Here is a 13,768-nt window from a genome sequence, read left to right as displayed (position 1 = left end):
TACAACCACCTTTCCTTTTTCTGTCCTGTGTTCCCCCATCCTTCCATTTCTACAACAAGCAGTTTAAATCATGTGTGTGTTGTTTGTGTGTGTATGTCTGTTTTCATTGCACTTGCATATTCTGTATGTGAGCCTGTGTGCCTTCTGTGTTCTATAAGTGAACTGCATGGGTGGTTTTACCTGCAATAATCTCTGTCTATTCTCACCAAGCTTTGTCCAGCCCCCCCCTCCAGTTTCTACCTATCAGAAAATTTGCAATTCAAATGAGTGGAGAGCAGAGAGGTAAGGCAACACCTGATGCCTCGCTGTGACGTGTGGCAGCATTGCATTAAACATTAGAACACGTTGGTGCAATAGTGGAAGCTAACTATGATGGATCGATTTGGAAAATGAAGGTGAGATAAAGTGGCAACGAGCAGGTTCAAGAGGTCAACTTCTCTATCTCAAATACAAGTAGTGTCTGTTGACAGGATGATTGATAATGTCCTCACAGAGGCTTCCTAAAATGATTTGATCGTTTGCATGATGAAGACAAAGTCAAGCTCCCTCCGTGGCCCTTGTTACCATGTGTACATTTCATTAAGATTTTATGGTTTGTAGGGTCCACAAGGGTCATCCCTCAAAGACGTGTAAGCTTTTTTCTTGATGAACAGCATAGTAATGGTAATGATCACATTACACACAGTTGAGGACATCAGGGCAAGAAGGACGAAACTGATCTGAGTTTCTGTTGCCTGATATTCATATCAGTCTGTTATCCTCTATGTGTACGAGTCAATGTCAAGCACTGTGTATACAATGGGCCTAATTCACTAATGTGTGCGTAGGAATGCTCTTACTTTGCGCACAGAATAAGTGCACACGCGAAATTATTGTCAGATTCATGACATGTACGCAGCGGCCAGCTTTGTGTACCCCTGTACGTATGTTAGGGAATCAGAATCATTCTGCCCACTTTTCGCATTAGCATTCTGCTAATGTCATTTGCTAAAAGGGTCCATCATGGAGAAAGGGGGAAAGTTTTGTAAAAGAGAGAATCATAGCATTAAGTGGTGGCTGTGTTGTTTCCGTATCTTTCGAACATTTCCAATAACTCCAGAGCTCCACAGGAAAGAAGAAAAAAAAGAAAACGGTAGGTGTAATCATTTCTAAAATTGTTTGTCATTTTCTATGTGAGTGTTTTCTGACAGGCAAGCTCTGTTGTTATGGTTTGGTTGAGTTTAGAAACAAAGGTTTGAGAGAGCTCATGGTCATTGTAAAAAGGAGCTTTTTTTATTCAGTAGCCCTCGAGTTCCAACTATGATGCCCGAGTACCCCTCTAGTGTCAGTTCCGTCAGGGACGGCGATTCAGTTTTCGCTCCTAACATAGATACGGTGCATTTTCAAAGTAAACTACCAACATATGTTTACTAAGTTTTTAGGCTTAGGTTAGTTTAGGTAACAACTACTTGGTTAGGCTTAGGAAAACATTAGGGTTTAGGTAAGAATGGTAAAATAAGAATGGTTGTTACCTGGAATAAGTAAGTTTGATACGCAACTGAAGTACAAGCCGTTACGCGCAAGTTAGATAAAAAAAATAAGGTATGTATATATATGTATGCAAACTATCAAAACAAGCTGTTTTTTTGCCTTTAAGTAGTTGAATAAGTGTAAACAAACAACATCACATCCCTGCAGCCCTGCAGTGTTGTAACCCACTGGTTTTCAAATTCATGTCAGTTTTTGTCAGACACACAATTTACAGATCTTGTTAAACCGTAAAAATGTGTTACAGCGTTCAAATAAAGCGATTTCTTCAGACGCCGGCAGAAACAGCATGATAGCAAGAAGAAAAATGGACAGAAGAGCTCGTCACCTTGTCAACTTTGACACAGGTCAAACCCTTAACTTGTTCCCCGATCTAAAAAATAAAAAAGGACATGAAACCCTTTAGTGTGCGATGATCTAAATGCAATGAATGAGCACTGCAAAAGGAAAACGTAGACCCCCTGAGGAGAAAAGTGGTGGGTGTCTTCAAACGTTCACCCTGTAATTCTGATATCTCAGCATGTAGAGCAGCTGTCACTGCACAATCTTGGGAATACGTTCATATAAAAAGGAGGAAGAGTCTCTGATCTAAAGCAGTATCACACTATCAGAAGGGCTGATCTCACTGTAGCTTGAGCACAGCATACCAAGTGTTGGGATAAAAAGTTCTCAACTGTCAGTCTTGGCAACAGAAACTAAGGTAAGCTTTATGGAAAAATAAAGTTACAGAAGTTGCCTCTAAACTCCAGCAAGTACATCAGACTTTGTTTCTACAGTATGTGTCGGAAACCACAAGATGACAAGTTTTTTCGGGTTCTACTGTAGGTAGACTCATTTGTCACACAGACAAGCGCTGTGTCTTCCTCTCTCATCTTCTGCCTCTAATTCAACCGTTCCCAGAAGTGAGAATCACAGCACCCTTGGGTTCCTTAAAGCCAGGCCGAGGTAACAAGCTGCCGCGGCTGATAATTAACTTGCCTTGTCAGGTGAACTATTATTTTTGTACATTTTCGTCAACCTCAATGACATATGAGAAACAAGAACAAAAAAAACGTAGGGATCATCTTGCGATGGGATCAGATAAGCTGCGAGGCCAGGTCAGGCCAGCTTCATATAACAGCGGGGGCAATGGTCCAATGTGGGTTCACTGAGGGAAATCCAGCTGGCAGCAGCCCCATAAGGTTTCAGCTCAAGAACTGGGCTCTGACTTTTGTGCCTCAGCTTGTCGGAAACAGATCTGAGACCAGCCAAGCTTTCAGCTACACCTCAGTTGTGTAACAGCTACAAGACTTTATATCAAGTTATTTTGGTTTGGTTCAGCTTCATGACAACTCATTCATCTACATGACATTGGCAGAAACACAACTTTGAATACTTCCTGTATTGATGCCTAGTCTACTGTGGTGGCATATAAACCAAGGATGTTCACACACAACGATACACATTTATCCACATCCAAACATACAGGCACTTATGCTCCTCTCTGAGATACCCCATCCATGTTCACACTTCTCTCATAGTTAAACACAGTAAAATGTGTCAAAAGTCAGATATGCGTTCCTATGGAAGCCCAATAAGCTTAGTCATGTTAAATGATGTTTTGACCTTTCATTGGGCCCTGCAGTGTTATCTGGCTCTGCTGTCATAACTTCACTGAGCCCTCTGACAGTCGACACCATTCTCTATCTCTGTCCCAACCGCCCTTTAAGTCGCCTATATATTCTTCTCCCATCCAAGCAAAGAGCAGATATTCAACATCTTGAGTCAACCTCAAATCTACATTGTGCCCTCTCAAAAACAGTTGTTTTGTTGAGTTCCTGAGAGAAGGCCTAACAGTATGTTCCAGCTTCCCAGAACCACACCCCTCTTTCCCTGCACTCACACAAGTGATGCGCAGATCGTCTCTCTGAGCTCACAACTGGCCGCCATAATATATCTATCTGTAAGTTGATATACATGTAACTGATAGTGCTGAATGGGCTTATGATAGTGCATCATATTAATCGCAGGACCCTGAATTGAAATCGTATCGTAGCAGACTTTGTGATATCAGCAAATATCACATCCAAGTCCAAATACATCAATATCATATCATATTGGGATGAAACATGTTATTTTCGCCCCTACTTTTGGGAATCTAACATGTCGTCCATCTTTATATGTAGTCTATGTTCCACAACATCACCAGCTAACATCGTCAGTTAGCATGCTGGCTACAATAAGCAGCTAACAAGGTACCAAGCTAACTAGCATGTCGCTATCATCGGCAGCAACCTGCTCAACCCATTAAGCAGCAGATCATACACTCCTGTTACAGTCTCACCTGCTTATGGCAACACCAAACACGATTATAGTCAACAACCACCAGTGCAAGACTAACTAGCATGCTGATATCTTGTTAAGCTAACTGGTCTGCTGCCTGAGTCCCCCAAATAATCCAAAACAATGATCTTCAGCTATTTCACCTAAGCCATTAACAAAGCATACGCCTATGTCGACAATATAGCTAGTGAACACCACATCAACTCATGTTTCTGCTTTGCTGAAACTTTTCCTCCTGTATAGAACTCCTGTCTTTCCAGGCTTTCTCTGTCTAAACACCCTGCCAGTAAAGACCTTCTAGGTCTTGTCGGAATTACCAGATTTGAAATGTAAGTGTTGTTTTAAAGATACATCTCATTGCAAACTGTGCACGTACCACAGTGTGAAAGACAGATGATGATAGAGGGCTATAGAAAATGGCATACTGTGATATCAAAACTGAAGTTAGTAGAAAATAACATGATATCATTGCGCTCAGAGCATCCCATTGTGCGGCTATAAATAGTGTGTGTGTGTGTGTGTGTGTGTGTGTGTGTGTGTGTGTGTGTGTGTGTGTGTGTGTGTGTGTGAGACTCGCTTTCATAAGTAAATTATTTGTGGAGGCTGTGAAGAGAGTTGCACCGCCACATCACCTAAGGGCTTCATGGAATGCAAAATATTATATAAGATACTGTCATTTTTTTTACATGCATGCACAAACGTGCACACCTCCTCTAACACACATGACCGTACTGGAGCAGAGCAGCGGCATTAACAGCCTCTAATCTCCCTACTCATCTGACACACACATACACCGACTGACTCACTGGGTCCTACTTTCTCGTGCCATCTCTGTTGAACATGCTTGGAGCTAACATAGATGGAGGGGGAGGTGTGAGCGCTGGGAATATTACTCCAAATATAGTGATCGCCACGCTGGCTCCAGTTCATGTATGGTAGATACAAAGATGTACTTGACCTCATCTGGATGCAGGTTAAAACTTTTAGATGTAAACCAAACCAAAGAGGATTTTGCCAGGGCATGCTTTGGTTGAGAGGCTTGCTATTCAATTTAGGTTAATATCAACATCACAAAATAGTGTTGTTTTTATCTATTTTACAGGCAGACACAAGAAAACAGACCATGTCATTCCTGAAAGGGAAGTTTGTTGCTTGTGCCTGTGAGCCGATCTTTTGTCAGAAAAGTGCCATTAGGGCGCCGTTTCATCAAATTAGCACTCAGAGCTTAAGAGTTTCTATTACAACAATGTTTAGCAAATATCACCACCCAAACCATTTTATGATAAACTCTCTCTTGGTCTTTGCTTTTCATTATCTATTTAGGCTACTATCTATTTGTTTGACTGTTTTTTCACCATGAGCACCAACCGGAGGCTGATTGCCATCGTACTTTGTATGGATGAGCGTGTCTCTGCTCCATCTGACAGCTATTACGCTAGGAGGACGACAACGTGTACTGCGAAAAAAAGCATACAATCACCAGCAACGATCTGTGTCCGCCAGGCCGGTCTACTCCAACAACCTGGCTTTTCAGTCTTTGTTATAATAGTGTCTGTCAAACAAGCTTCTCCTCCATTTTTCTACAGTGATGTCATCTGCCTTTCACAAAAGTTCAGAGATTTTCCACTTGAAGAGCTCGGAGCAGCAGCACGGAAAAGTTCAGGTCCTAAGGAACAATTGAAAAAAGACCCTGGCACTCTATGTGGACACATTATCTTAAATGTGAAGAATCAACCAGGATTGCTGATGCCCCACAACTCAAAACCCAAACAAAGCCCAAACAAAGCCCAAACAAAACCCAAACAAAGCCCAAACAAAACCCAAACAAAACCCAAACAAAGCCCAAAAGTCGCTGCGGACAATGTTGCAACAGAACACCAGCTAATAACATTATTTTATTTATTTTTTTGATGAAATATGTCTGAGTTTTTATATTGAACTGTAGTGTCCACAAAACTACAATAAAAGATAGGAATGTGTCCAAAATAATTATGCCCATCAACAAATGGTAACGGAGAGTGTTATTGGCTAAGATCTCAACCCTTGCCAAATCAAAGAACTTGCATTGCTAAATATCACAAAGCATGATCTAAAAAGAAATGTGGTTTTGTAATACGTGTGAAAGGACGGGTCTTTTTCTCCTGTTGGAACTTCACAACCCAAAACCTAGAACCTGTAACAGGGTTCTAGGTTCTGCCTTTTGTTTCCACCTTGTTTTACCAACCTTCCCACACAGCAGTAGACTCCTATGCGGATCCGCATAGGAGTCACCAAACCCGCGTTACTGTCACATCCGTTTTGGCGCCGCCTAGAGGACCCGTGTCGGATCCGCGAACGCGGACGCGCCATAACGTTTGAAAGCCTATCACCAAGAGCCGAGACGATCATATCATTTGAGATTTTCTTTGCTGGAACACGGTTGCGTAAGTATGATTTATTATTGATTTATTATTATTATTTGATTTATTTGTTGATATATTGTCGTGGATCCTGAGCGGACCCGTGTCGGACCCGTGTCTGATCCGCGAACGCGGACGCGCCAACACGTTGAAAGCCTATAAAGAGCAGATCATTCAGTTGAGACTTTCTTTCTTTGCTGGAACACGGTTGCGTTACGTAAGCATGATTTATTATTGATTTTGATTTATGTAGGCCTAATTATTTATTGATAGGCCTATATTGCGACATTCACAGTAAACATTGGCCTTTGTGTTTTTGTAATCATCATTTAGACTACGTATGATTGTAATGACGTTGTTTGATATTAGGACTAGCAGTAGGCCTAAATAATTTTTCAGTTAGGCTATCATTTTTTGCACCAGGCTATTGTTAGCTGAGAGGCGATAATCATGTCAGTCTGTAGCCTATTTGATTTAAAATGGAATAGCAATTACGGCAGAATATGTTATGGTAGTTAAGTTAAGTTATCCTTCATTGGGTTAGGGTTAGGGTTGGTCTGTTCTGTTTTAATGTGTCGCTGTTATGTATAAAACGCCGGTCATCGGGAAAATAAGCCCCGACAGGGCGAACCGGCTTGCTTCACCCTGAAGGTGGTGCTGGTGGCTTATTTTCGATAATGACCGGCGACGTTCTATACATTATCCCGCTTATTACATGGCTACTTGCCAAAACGAAAAAAATAACTTCACACGGTGTGTCTTTTTACAATTTATCTGTTACCAGCATTCGTAGTGTTGATTAGCAGAGAAATAGTCCGCCAAACACCAACGTCTTTGGCGTCGCCTAGCAACCGAGTACGCTTGGGTCACCGAGTACGCTGGGATAAAAAAAAAAAAAGATCCCCTGTCCTTGACAGCGGTCAATTATACTTAAGATCGTAAGCGTTTCTGAATAAAATAGCTTTTGAGTAGCTTAGCTCTTTTATTGACCAAGTAGGCCTAATGCGGTATCTCCATAAAAGTTACATTTTTTCAAGCATTTCTGAACAAATAAAACTGCTTGTCCCCCAGTGTTGCTAGATTGGGCCGGAATCTTGCAACACTGGCGACCCCCATGACGGCAGAGGGAGAGTTATTATCATTTTGAAATAATGTTAATTATGTGTAATTAAAAAATATATATTACTTAATTCTAATTCTAATCTTATAGACAATAAGAAAAAGATTTGAAGAATTATCACAAAAGTGCTCTTCAAGATGCAGAAGTGAGAAGTGTTAGACTGTTTATTAACAAGGCGTTAATGCTTTGAGAAATGCATTTGTCTATTAGTGAAATCAAAATCATGTTATGGCCTTGATGCCCTGGCATGTGGCCTTTGTGCCCTCAAAAAAATTGCCCCGCTGCAGGCCAAGTGGCCTTGCCCCTCATATCACGAAATTCCAGGCATGCGTACCATACAAATAGATCGCAGCAAGTTAACATTTTGGCAAGTTTGGTCTCATATGTAGTGGTTATCTGCCATCCTCTTTATAATGAAAATTTGCCATTTTAATCACTGTTATGCTACTGTATGGAACTTGGTCCCCATCTTCTATTTTGTGTTTTCTGCAGCATCTGGATTTGACTGTTGCCCGTTCTGGATTTGACTGTTGCTACAATTTCCTCTGCTGGGTTCGCTTGATCAAGTAAGATACTTTCTGGTTTCTTAAAATGTAATGTTGCTTATACATTTTCTAGCAGTTGGAGCAGTTGGCCACAGAACAAATAATGATACTACTACTGCTACTACTACTAATAATAACTACACAATGCATTTCCTGCAGAAAATGGCACATTTCTATGTTCTTGTCTAGTTTGTAGCAATGAAACAGACAACACCACCATTCAACAATGTGTTTATTTAAATACAACATTAGAAACAATGATTAATGATACATTTTACTTTCTTTTCTTTTTTTCTGAAATGTCTTTTAGAACAAAAATGAATAGAAAGACTGTGCCTGTCTCCTTATCAGCCTTAAGACGAAGGACACGTGCAGACGTTCAAAAAAGGCTTAATCAAATTAGGACAGACATGACTGACATGACAGGAATAGGGGCAGATGACAGAGTTCTTTCTGAGAACACTGCCCAACCCTCTTCAGGTGCACATGCAATGCCAGAGGTGCAAGTTCTTACTGAAGAGGACATGGAATTTGAGGCAGATTTTGATGATGTGCATTGGGATGGATGTGATGGGGATGGGACATCAGGTTCAGATTCTGAAAATGATGATGACCCAACATCACTTTCTGATAACATTGCCAACTGGGCAGTGAGTTTTGGCATTTCCATGGTTGCCCTGACTGCACTGTTGAGTATACTCCATATAACCCATCCCAATCTGCCGAAGGATGGTAGGACCCTTCTCAAGACAAAAATGCATTATGCTATTCAGGAGAAGGCTGGGGGGAACTACCATCACTTTGGCATCCTTTCCTCCTTGAAGTCCACCCTAAGCAAATATGCCAAAACACTGGCAGAGGGCATGACATTGGGGCTGCAGATTAATATCGATGGTCTACCTTTATTTAAAAGTTCCACTGTACAGCTGTGGCCCATCCTTGGCTTACTGGTTAGCGTCCCCATGAAGGAACCTGTGGTCATTGGGGCTTACTGTGGACCAAAAAAACCTAGTTCGGCCACAGAGTTCCTATTTGATTTTGTCAGAGAACTGCAGGAGCTAGAGGCTGGGTTTTGTTTTGGAGATAAGAACCTTAAGATTCAGCTTCACACGGTAGTCTGTGATACCCCTGCACTTTTGGAGTACCAAAAGCTCAAAATAAGAGTCAATGGCAGAGTGCTGTTTGGCACATTTTTCTTGGCCACAATCTACATACTCAGCTCTGCTGCGCATACCACAAATGCATGTTCCTTACAAATGTGGTATCATTTAAAAGGGGAGGCTTCAGGCTTTCCAACGATATAAGTTTTCTTGCTAAAAAGCATTTTTACAGCAATGAAAAAATCAACCAAACAAGTTTCCTTACTTTCTGTGCCTAGTTTTCATATCTTTAGTAATAATATTAACATTCTGTGTAGGTCTACAGCTAATTTCAACCTTATGATAATTTTAACATATTATATTTTAGACAACTACAAAGATGCCTGTAGGATTATGGAGCAGTATCAGACCGGCTGCAACACCTCTGACCTACAGTCTGAGGCAGAGCAGGAGTGTGGGCCACCAGATAAGAGGCAAAGGAGGCCAGTGTAAGTGTGTTCTGTCTTGTTTATGTTTTTGTAGTGATAGGAAGGTTATTTAAAAATAGACCAGAGATCCTTGTACTAAATGTATATTTGGCAATTGTGAGATTGCAATAACCCTAATGATAAGGTTACTTAACAGCCATCGTTTCGGAGACTCTGACCAGAGCGAAGAAGATGTGGAAGATGTAGTGTCTCAGTTGGAAGCACTACCAGTGCTTCCAAGCCCAAGCCAATTTCCCTGGCAGAGTAAGGAATAATCTCTTAACATCTAAATAACAAAATCATAACATTAATATTAGAGATATGGTTAAAGATCCCATGCCATGCTATTTTATGGATGCTTTAATATAGGTATTAGTGGGCCACAAACCCAGTATTCAAAGACGTCCCCGAAATTCAGCCGTGGTGCAGTTACAGCCACTCCGAACCAGTCGCACATTGAGCTTCCCCCAAATGCGCTGTTTCGGTGGGCGTGTCAAGGCAGGTCAAGGAGGGGGGTGGGGGTGTGGCCCTGAGCAGCTTGTAGCCACAGTACCATGCGCTCTGTTTACGGTGGCTGTATCGCAATGGAGATTTTTTGTTTGCCATTGTTTGGCCCTGTAGCTCGCAGCCTACCATGGTTAACAGATCACAAACATTTAATACCAATTTATCTCCCTTAGCATCTCACCATGGGGCAGGACTGCATCACCCTGCACCCGCATTGAGCATGCAGAGAGTTACTCAAGGTAAGGACTGATATATTGAAATCTGAAATATTAGTGAATAGAAAGGCCCTATTGGTATTATCAGTCATGGTTAACAGATGACTCTCGCACACCGCCCACCTCACTATGGGCCAGGAACTGCAGTCCCTCCTCAACTCCCTCCACCCCCGGCACCAGCCCTCAACATGGAGCCTTCTTCAAGCCTGGCCTACAGACCAACATGGCGAGGGGGAAGAATGGCCGATACCATTCCCTGCTCTGGTGAGCAATAACCGACAAATACTGGAGGGTCATTCTGTGCCACAGATTTTGGAAAAAATTCTGACAACCATCACATATTTTCCTCAAACTTTGTCTATAACTTTTGTCATTAATTAATAATGTCAATAGCTAATGTCGGTATTATGAGTAATGAGGATAAACACTGAAACGTGATATATTTGATACACTACATTTTAGCTATATTTCATGTTTGTCAACAGCGGCCGAGTTCCAAATCCTTAGCTTGCTGGAAACCATCAAACAGCAAAACGACCAGCTTGTGGCTAAGGTGAACCTGCTCACCAGTAGGATGAACAGCACCCCGGGGCCAGATGCGGAGATGCCAGACAGCTTTCAGTTTCCCCTGGAACAATTGGAGGCAGTGGAGGCATTTGAAATGTTTTTAAAGGAACCGTCAAATGGCCCAGCTCGACAGAGAGTGGTGAGTTTTCTTACTTAATCTGAATGGTGCCATTAGGTTTATTGATTGCCCATGATTATTGCAAATATTCTATTTAAGCAGCCCTGAACAGGCCTGTCCTGAACCGCCTTTTCCGAGTGGACAGTCAGTGAGTGACAATCTCCCTGGTTTGACATTGTGTGTAAAGGTGGCACAGGTCCATGAGGATGTGAGCCAAGTACATGCAGTGGCGGAGCCACGTGGTGGCCAGGGGTGGCCGTGGCCACCCCTGGTCAAACTTCGGCCACCACGCTGGCCACCCCTAAGACCGGGCCAAAAAAAAAAAAATCGGAACGCTATTTTCGCATAGCTGTCGTTCCCTTGAGGACGCATTTTACTGCAACACAAAACGGGAGCTTCCAATGCGTGTGTGCGGGATCCCACATGGATGGATGCAACTCTAGAGGCTATCTAACACGTGTGGAGGAGGTTTCCACCCAGAGTGTGAGGTAAGTATATGTAAGCTCATTCTTTTGAAAACGACGGTGTTGAAAGATTTTGCTTAAATTAGCAATGTAATTAAGCTCACTAGCGCTAGCATGCTAAGCAAAAACTATTGGTTTACAAATCGCCATGTTGTGTGTCTAGATAAGGCTCTGAGAATAATACCCATGTATTGATTCATTATATCTGTTGCCTCACAATTGTATCATAGAATGAATATTTCTGTTCGTTTGTTTATTTGTTACAAAAAGTATCATTGAGTGGCCAACAGAAGTAGCATCAGTGTTTTGTTCCAAGATGAAATGATGTATGTTAACTTGCAAGCTGCCTGTGGGCATGATCTAAACCCCAATAATGTGGTTGATATATATCTGCTCTCTTCACCTGTCAGGCAGAATGAAAAGAAAAATTACCTCATACTTTAGCAAAAAGCCAAGTAAGGAAACAAGGGACAGTGATGTGGCAAGACAGGACGAGAGTAAGAGGTTGAGAGTGAGGGAGAGAGACACTGAGAGGGAGGTGCAGCCTGAGAGTGAGAGCGAGTCAGACTTCCTAATTTCTCAAGGAAACAAACCTACAGGTACAACTCACTCTGACTGTAAGCCCTCCATGTGTGCAGAATTCTGTCTTCCACAGACAATATGTGTTATATGATATATTATTGTGCTTGATGTACTTAAAATACCTGTATAAAAACACTAAGACTTGCCATGATGACCGTTGACTTACCATGACAACTGTATGTTTCAGACATTGACAATGATGCTGCAACACAGCCCATGCCTAGCACTTCACAAGGTAAATAGTATGCCCATGTTGTTACCCATTGTGCATAACATTTCACACTGCTTATGACCCTATCCTGGTGATGCCCGATGATAATTGGGCATCAACGCCTTGGGGGGGCGTTGTTCGCAGCAAGTCTATTCCGGCCCTTAGAAAGCAACTTCAATGTATTTTCATTGTGATAACCATTTTTCAATAGCTTTCATTGTAGGTGAAATTACTGAGACGGTCATCATGTAGCCCCCTAACCGATTATGTCTGTCCACCAAAATAAGTTTATGGAGTCCTAGTCTGCTTGACACCCACATTGCTGCTCGCAGCTATATCTTTATCTTGTGGTTACACCGACAGGTGTCATCAGACCGTGCCTGGATGATCAACAGGACAAGATGACTAATCCTGTGGTGGAAGAGGCTCCTTCGGGTATATAAATCACATTCATATGTGTGCATGTTGTGCATGTTGAATATAGAGATAATTGGTGACATGGTTGATGGCTTATAGATCTTGTTCTTGTCTTAGACATTTCTAGATCGAGAGTGGATGGCCCCGTCCAGCCACAGCTCAAAGACTTTCCTAGGACCCCATTTGGTGATAGGAGAAGAAATTTCAATGCCTCATGGTATGCGCAACACTCATGGATTGAATACTCTGTGTGCAAGGATGCTGTGTTTTGTTACGCCTGTAGGCACTTTGGCCTTCCAAATTCTGAAATTACCTTCACTGGTATAGGGTTTAGAAATTGGAAAAAGGCCATGTACAAGGATGGGGGCTTTGCTGCCCATGCAAAATCAGAGGCACACAGCAATGCAGTGTTGGCTTGGAGAGATTTTGAGAAGGCTGGACAAGAGAACACCTCTCTGTTGAACATATTGTCGCAGGACCACTCAAAACTCGTCCAAGAAAATCGTCATTACATTAAAAGTGTTGCAGAGGTGTTATTGTTAACCGCCACACAAAACATTGCCCAAAGAGGCCATAGGGAAAGTGAGGAAGTTGACAACAGGGGGAACTTTCTTGCAATATTGGAGCTTCTTGCCAATCATGACCCCGTAGTTGAAAAGAAAATGAACGCCGTGCGAAATGCAAAATACACCAGCCATCAAATCCAAAACGAGGTTTTGGATACGTTGGCTGAGATGGTGCGATCCACCATCATCAAAGAAGTGAAAGAGTCCCAGGTCTTTGCCCTTATGGCAGACGAAACCAAAGACATTGGTAAGAAGGAACAGATGTCATTTGTGCTACGATACTATTATCGTGGAGAAGTGAAAGAGAGCTTTCTTCACTTTGAGGCATTAAAAGAACTCGATGCTGCTGCGTTGACTCAGAGAATAGTTAACATACTAGAGCGGTATGGCCTGGAATATAAACAAAATCTTGTTGGACAGGCATATGATGGGGCGTCAGTCATGCGCGGAAAGAACAGTGGCGTTCAGGCTCGCATGAAGGAGCTGGCAAGTAAAGCCTTCTATGTGCATTGTAATGCACATTGTCTGAATTTAGTGCTTGTAGACACTGTAAAGATTGTCCCTGAGGTTGAAAACTTCTTTTCTGCTGTACAGAAATTGTACAATTTCATGTCCGGGTCATACGTTCACTCAAAGTGGCT

General features: G+C 42.1%; 1 protein-coding gene and 1 long non-coding RNA gene across 2 annotated transcripts in view; one reads left to right on the top strand and one right to left on the bottom strand.

Moving 5' to 3' along the window:
- LOC129100178 (kelch domain-containing protein 8B-like) overlaps window positions 1-13,768 on the bottom strand; it is a 122,070-nt gene that overhangs the window by 85,937 nt on the left and 22,365 nt on the right. The gene's annotated exons all lie outside the window — the stretch shown is intronic.
- LOC129100180 (uncharacterized) lies at window positions 11,269-12,725 on the top strand. Its single transcript, XR_008531658.1, has 4 exons — window positions 11,269-11,375; window positions 12,121-12,168; window positions 12,508-12,579; window positions 12,679-12,725. It is a non-coding gene; the product is annotated as an uncharacterized LOC129100180 (long non-coding RNA).

Source organism: Anoplopoma fimbria, chromosome 12, assembly GCF_027596085.1.
Source record: "Anoplopoma fimbria isolate UVic2021 breed Golden Eagle Sablefish chromosome 12, Afim_UVic_2022, whole genome shotgun sequence".
Taxonomy (NCBI): Eukaryota; Metazoa; Chordata; class Actinopteri; order Perciformes; family Anoplopomatidae; genus Anoplopoma; species Anoplopoma fimbria.
The sequence above is the reverse complement of the archived record's forward strand: the minus strand, read 5'-3'. Positions and strand labels throughout refer to the sequence as shown.